This window comes from Bos mutus, chromosome 19 (assembly GCF_027580195.1).
Source record: "Bos mutus isolate GX-2022 chromosome 19, NWIPB_WYAK_1.1, whole genome shotgun sequence".
NCBI classification, from domain to species: Eukaryota; Metazoa; Chordata; class Mammalia; order Artiodactyla; family Bovidae; genus Bos; species Bos mutus.
Window position 1 is genome coordinate 39,528,076 of NC_091635.1, and position 7,429 is coordinate 39,535,504.

The following is a 7,429-nucleotide window of genomic DNA, read 5'->3' on the forward strand; positions in this document are numbered from 1 at the left end:
CATCTGGGACAGAAGTCCCCAAAGAACAAGATATCACATAACATATGACTATCTTGCACATCATGCAAAATGCTGGGCTGGATGAAGCACAAGCTGGAATCAAGATTGCCAGGAGAAATATCAATAACCTCAGATACGCAGATGACACCACCTTTCTGGCAGAAAGTGAAGAAGAACTAAAGAGCCTCTTAATGAAGTGAAAGAGGAGAGTGAAAAAGCTAGCTTAAAACTCAACATTAAAAAAAACCAAGATCAGGGTTATGGTGAGTGTGGACGTGTTTTGTATTGCTGTCTAGATACATCAGTAGGAGAGTGGATAGGGGTACACGGCAGTAGGATGTTATTATTAAGTCAGATGCACCTGACACCCTGTTACTGGAGAAGGAGGGAAATTATACTGTATCCTATGGCTCAAAGAAAGATGATTATGAATATTGCATGTCTGAGTATTTGAGAATGAGTGGCATCTATTGGGGTCTGACCGTAATGGATCTCATCAGACAACTACATTGCATGAATAGAGAAGAAATTCTGACATTTATTAAGTCTTGTCAACACGAGTGTGGTGGAATAAGTGCTAGTATTGGACATGATCCTCATCTTTTGTACACTCTTAGTGCTGTTCAAATACTTACTCTCTGCTGCTGCTGCTGCTAAGTTGCTTCAGTTGTGTCTGACTCTGTGACCCCATAGACGGCAGCCCACTAGGCTCCCCTGTCCCTGGGATTCTCCAGGCAAGAACACTGGAGTGGGTTGCCATTTCCTTCTCCAATGCATGAAAGTGAAAAGTGAAAGTGAAGTTGCTCAGTCGTGTCCGACCCTTCGCGACCCCATGGACTGCAGCCCACCAGGCTCCTCCAATCCATGGGATTTTCCAGGCAAGAGTACTGGAGTGGGGTGCCATTGATAGTATTCATGTTACTGACATAAATAAAGTTGTGGAATATGTTCAGAGTCTACAGAAAGATGGTTCTTTTGCTGGAGACACTTGGGGGAAAACTGATACAAGATTCTCTTTTTGTGCGATGGCAATTTTGGCTCTATTGGGGAAGTTGGATGCTATTAATGTGGAAAAGGCAATCGAATTTGTTTTATCATGTGTGAACTTTGATGGTGGATTTCGTTGCAGGCCAGGTTCTGAATCCCGTGCTGGGCAGGATTCTTGTCTATTACTAGTCAGTTGCACCAAGTAAATTCTGATTTACACGGTTGGTGATTTTGTGAACAACAGCTTCCATCAGGCAGACTCAATGTAAGACCAGAGAAGTAACCAGACGTATGTTATTCATGGTGGGTGTTGGCTTTTCTAAAGATAACTGAAAGGCTTCATAGGGTTGATAGAGAAAAACTCTGCAGTTTCATCCTCGCATGTCAAGATGAGGAAACAGGAGGATTTGCAGATAGGCCAGGAGATACGGTAGATCCTTTTCATACTCTGTTTGGAATTGTTGGATTGTCACTTTTGGGAGAAGAACAGATTAAACCTGTTAGCCCTGTTTTTTGCATGCCTGAAGTACTTTGGAAAGTGAATGTTCAGCTTGAACTAGTGAGCTAGGTTAGATCCCTTGATGGAGAAGTTGGTTAATGTAGTTTTCATTGTGTTTTAACATTTCAGTAGTTGAAGTGCTTAACAAACTTAATGACTACCATGTTAATATTATGTACATGAATTGTGTTAATTTTAATAAATTATATAATTATACATATTGTAAATTAAGATCTTTATTGTATCTTTCCTTCTGGAATGTGTGACTCTGATTTTTTTTTTGTTTTGTTTATGCTTCAGTGTATTTGTTTTCTTGTATGTCTTCATAAGAGCAAACTTAAACTCTGTTTAGCTGATGAAGTCTTGTGTTCTGATTTTCCTGTGTACTCCCTTGACATGTTGTATATAACTATAGTTAATGTAAATTGGTCTTTGTCAGTTAGAACATTACTGATAAAGAGTTGATGAACCCCATAGGAATTAAAAGATGAAACAAAAATAAATGGCTGAAATTTGGGAATAAAAATAAAAAACTAATATCATGGCATCTGGTCCCATCACTCCATGGCAAATAGATGGGAGAAACAATGGAAACAGTGAGAGACTTTATATTTTTGGGCTCCAAAATCACTGCAGATGGTGACTTTAGCCATGAAGTCAAAAGACGCTTGCTCCTTGGAAGAAAAACTATGACCAACCTAGATAGCATATTAAAAAGCAGAGACATTACTTTGCCAACAAAGGTCCATCTAGTCAAAGCTATGTTTTTTTCAGTAGTCATGTGTGGACCTGAGAGTTGGACTATAAAGAAAGTTGAGCGCCAAAGAACTGATGCTTTTGAACTGTGGTGCTGGAGAAGACTCTTGAGAGTCCCTTGGACTGCAAGGAGATCAAACCAGTCAGTCCTAAAGGAATATTCAGTACTGAATATTCATTGGAAGGACTGATGTTGAAGCTGAAAGTTCAATACTTTGGCCACCTGATGCGAAGAACTGACTCATTTGAAAAGACCCTGATGCTGGGAAAGTTTGAAGGCAGGAGGAGAAGGGGACAACAGAAGATGAGATGGTTGGATGGCATCATCAACTCAATGGACAAGAGTTTGAGCAAGCTCCAGGAGTTGGTGATGGACAGGGAAGCCTGGCATGCTGCAGTTCATGGGGTAGCAAAGAGTTGGACACAACTGAAGGACTGAACCTAACTGAACTAATTTTGTCTCTGGGTTCACACCATCCTGTGACCACACCTAGATTTGAGACGCCACCCCACAAATAAGTTACAGAAAAATGAAAGCACCACAATCATTTGTCCATTCTTGTCAGTAGGAACTGCGCCCTGAGAAGCTGACACCAAGGAGGGGACAGATAAGATAAGCAATCGGATAGGTGCAATTACCAGCTTTACAACTGTAACCACATGCCTTCCTCTAGCAAGCGGAAGCACATGGGAGAGTGATGTCACCGACTCAGTCCAGATGCAGCCGCAGACCTATCCTTTTGAGAGGTAACCAAAAACATTGTGCACCCCCAGCTCACCTCCTGCTGGAAGGGCAGTGCTTGCCAGGAGACACCTGCCAATTACAGGAAGCTAAATCTGACTCTGAACAAGTGCCTCCGCTGGACTCTCCTTTCAGTCATTTCGTCATTCAACTAACATTCACGTAAGGCCTACGTACCAGGCATTCTGCCAGGCGCTTGAGATACAACAGGAGCAAAAAGACCAAAATTCTTGCTCCTATGGAGCTTACACATATTAGGGAAGAGAGGACAATGCATGAAACAAATCTGTAAAATTAGAAGGAGGTGAGTACAAGGAAAACAAAGCAGAGAAGGGGGAGGGGGAAAGTGGGGTAGGCAGTCTGCAGTGTCGAAAGGTCTCCTTGATGAAGCAACGTGGGAGCAGAGACGGAGGAAGGAGATCTCTGAGGGAATGACCATGTAAATCTGGGTAGAGGGAACAGCAAGTCAAAGCAAAGGGGAAGAGAAAGGTTAGTGGGGCCAGAAAGGAGGGGGAAGGAGGAAAAGAGCAGAAGAGAAGACAGGCACACTTGCATTTCACCTCCTTTGTACGTTCTCGATTTTTCTCAGCTCCATGAAGATGGAGACAAGGAAGATGGCACCCTCTCCCTCTCTTTTTTTTTGGCCATGCCACATAGCATGCACGATCCTAGTTCCTGTGCACTGGAGGCACAGAGCTCTAACCACTGGCCCGCCAGGGAACTCCAGACACCTTGATTTCTCCCTGCAGAGGTATCTGTGTGAGCAGCTCTTCTAAAGGATGGGACAATCAGAGGGACTTACATTGAAGCAAAGCAGATGAATGAGTCTCAAAAGCCCCGAAGCATGTCTTCGCCCCAGGGAACATCTCACTGACCTTTCTAGAAAGGTCCTAACTGTGGTGCTGGAGAAGACCCTTGAGAGTCCCTTGGTCTGCAAGGAGATCAAACCAGTCAATCCTAAAGGAAATCAATCCTGAATATTCATTGGAAGGACTGATGCTGAAGCTGAAACTCCAATCCTTTGGCCACCTGATGTGAAGAGCTGACTCATTGGAAAAGACCCTGATGCTGGGAAAGATTGAAGGGAGGAGAAGGCACAAGAGAGTACAAGATGGTTGGATGGCATCACTGACTCAATGGACATGAATATGAGCAAACTCCAGGAGATGGTGAAGGATAGGGTAGCCTGGCATGCTGTAGTCCATGGGGTTGCAACGAGAGGGACACGACTAAGTGACCAAACAACAAAAGGAAGGTCCCACCTCCTGCCTTGGTTCCCAGCATGCTCTCCTCTCCTCCCCCTGCCTTGCAATCCCTTGACTTCTCTCCCCAGAGCTGCCTCTAGATCCTACCTTTGCATAGCTTAAAACAGATCCTTGTCTTTGCAAAACTAAGGGCTACCCACTGGTGGGGGGTGAGGGGTGGGGAATCTCTCTTCTTCATAATCCAAAAATTCCAGCAGAGACTTGGGAGTTTTTCTGTCTCCTTTCTCTCTTCTTGTCTCCATCCATAGATGAGAACTAGGCAGAAATGTATTTTCCCACCAGTACAAATGGTGCCTATACATACACCAAATTTTGTTTCTCCCTTTCTCTCATACACATTTTTCAAGGTGATACTTTCATTTTCTCTGTATATAGCAATTTTTGTCATCATCACAGGAATTTTTTTTTTTTTTTTTAAGGAAAAATGAGTGTGAGTAACCCAACTCCGGAGGGTTTCATTTATATAGTACCCTGGAGTCGTGCAGGGCACAACTTGCACAGCCGTATGAGGCAACTCTCATGACTTTAGGAGACACAGGCAGGCAAATAGGTCCTCCAACCCCTGCTCCTGGTCCTTTGCTAAAACAGTGCCTTTCTCCGCAGTGAAAATACAGAGTCCAAACCACTGGATAGCCAGGGATTTCCCAGGAACGCCTTTCTTTGGTTAGAGGGGAGGGAGTGGACGACTTTGATGTGGCTTTCTCTTGAACTAGGGAAGTCTTCTCTTTCTTTTCCCCTTTCATCTCTGCTTCTCCTTCAGGCAACTCCAGGAGCATCTTCTTGCACAAGAAGGTCACATTCTTTACATTCTTTGTAGGGCAGATCTCAGACTTATCAAGGGGCAAAAGCCACCACCTTAGCTGTAAATCTTTCTGTATGAAGGGGAGAGGAGGGGGAGAAGGAGAAGAGAAAGGAGGGAGGGGCAGTAGCACTTGCCCTTTTTTTGTCCCAAGGCCACTCCCGTTCCCACCTCATTGGCCTCTGACTTTGTAGGTTCTCTGTACTCCGAGGCAGAATACACTTAATGGCTGCCTGGTGCTAGGTATCCCCTCCTTTCCTGGTGTCTCAGTCGGTAAAGAATCTGCCTGCAGTGCAGGAGACCCGTGTTCGTTTACTGGGTCGGGAAGTTCCCCTGGAGAAGGAAATGGCTATTCACTCCAGTATTCTTGCCTGGAGAATTCCATGGACAGAGAAGCCTGGCAGGCTACAATCCATGTGGTCCCGAAGAGCGACTAACACTTTCATTTTTTCATCCCCTCCTTACCAATCTCCTTGCCTGTTTTTCAGCTTAGTTATGATTTGTTCTCTCCTGCCTCCCTCTTTATTTTTCTTCTCCTTTCTTTCCTTCTTTCTTTTTCTCTTAAGGTATTTTGTTCTGTCATGTCCATGTGTCCTACAAAGGGGGCTTAGAGGCACTGCTTCAGACCCCCATGGCAGTCCATGGTCAGTTCCTGCCCCAAAGGCCAGTCGTCCTGGGGAAATGAAAAGCAGGCACTTCTTTTCCCCAAAGGACCAGACTTTACCCTGGCCTGGCTTCTTCTGTTGGCTTGTGGTGACATGCTGTGACTAAGCCAGGGTCGTGATGAGTCACCCACAGCAGAGAAGATGCCCTTGCTCCCCACCCCTTCCCAGAGCAGGCCCGGGGCATGTGAAATGGGTCTGAAAGAGGTGTGTTATTCATAGAAAACCATGAAACCCAGGGCTGACTGATTTTTTAAAAATGTTTATTTCTGCCATCCTTCCTCTACTCTCCCCACCCATCTCCTGCCTTTCCTATCCTCAGAAGTCTGAGGACACAGCAGAGTGATCATAGCTCTCGTCTCCTTCCAGGATTTCAATCCCAGATCCCAACAGCAGCTATGTATCTCTGGACAAGTCACCTAACCCTTCTGAGCTTCATTGGTTAAATGGGACCAATCCATAAGGTTGTTGAGAGGATTAAATGAAGTGATCCATCTAAGGGCCGTTAGCACTATGCCTGGCAGGTAGTATTTCCTGAATAAATGTTAGCTGTTATTACGAAATGATTATGGAGTGCCTCCTACAGTAGATGCCTGGCCTTTGAGATCTACCATGGCATACAGACTTGTAAATGAAAGATTACAGTACAGTGGTTAAGAACCATAATAGAGATAATAAAGAAATAGGGCTGTACATACAGAGAGGGAGTGATGTGATGGTCAGGAAAGGGGACACTTTTGACACTGAGATCCCCAAAGGAGTGGAGGGGCATTCCAGAGAGAAGAAACACAAGGTTCATGTAGAAGTGGTGAAGATGAGATGCTGGCTTGGTTGTATGCTGCGAGGTAAACGGGGAGTTCTAACACCTGGAGGTTGTTAAAAGTTTTATACAGAATCGCAGCTGACTCAGACCTATAATTGAGAAAGTGCAAACTGGCAGATGTGTGCTATACAATTAGGGACAGCAAGACTATAGAAAGCAGTGAGCAGGCTGTCACAGAATACAAAAATAGATACGGGATGTAGAGGTGGAAATGGTCCTGACAGCAGGAAGAGCAGAGGATACCCATGGCCACAATTAAGAGTTTAGAGAATCTGGGCAGGTGTCTTAAGAGCCTAGACAGAGAGAACTCCATACTTCCACCTGGCTTGGCACCCTCTGTTCCCTTTGTCTTGAATGCTCTTCCCTGACTGCCATTCAATATTCAGTGCAAGTCACCTCCTCTGGGAAGCCCTCCTGGATTCCCCTACAGAATGGATTAGGGGGCTCTGCTATGTGTTCCTAGAGCCCCTTGCCCCTTCCCCATCGTATCACTTGGCACACCTTCCTCATAGACTGTTTCCTGGTTTCTCCCACTGGTCTGAGAATTCGGTGAGGGAAGGGCTCACCCTTGATGACCTTTGCACCCTCAGGGCAAATGTGGTGTCAACTGTTTGCTGAATGAATCAATGAAAATAAGAACTTCAGCAGGCATGGGGAGAAGCTGGAGGAACCATCGGAAAAAGACAGTCTCAGGAAACACAGCCCCTGGGGCCACATCACCTTTTCTGCTCTAATTCTGTACCCTAGTCGCTGCCTAGAAGCCTGGGCCTTCCAGTAACTTGAAACCTGGAGGAGCAAAGAACCGCGTCGCCAACAGCCGACTGGTAGCTGAAGCCCCGCCCCTCGGTCCTGGACGCCCCGTCACCCTCTGCAGTCCCAGTCCCAGCCAGGCGGCG

At 45.4% G+C, this 7,429-nt stretch overlaps 1 pseudogene; it reads left to right on the plus strand.

Annotated features, from left to right (window-relative positions):
• Positions 1 to 327: 327 nt before the first annotated feature.
• Positions 328 to 1,852, plus strand: LOC102265945 (geranylgeranyl transferase type-2 subunit beta-like; annotated as a pseudogene).
• Positions 1,853 to 7,429: the final 5,577 nt, after the last annotated feature.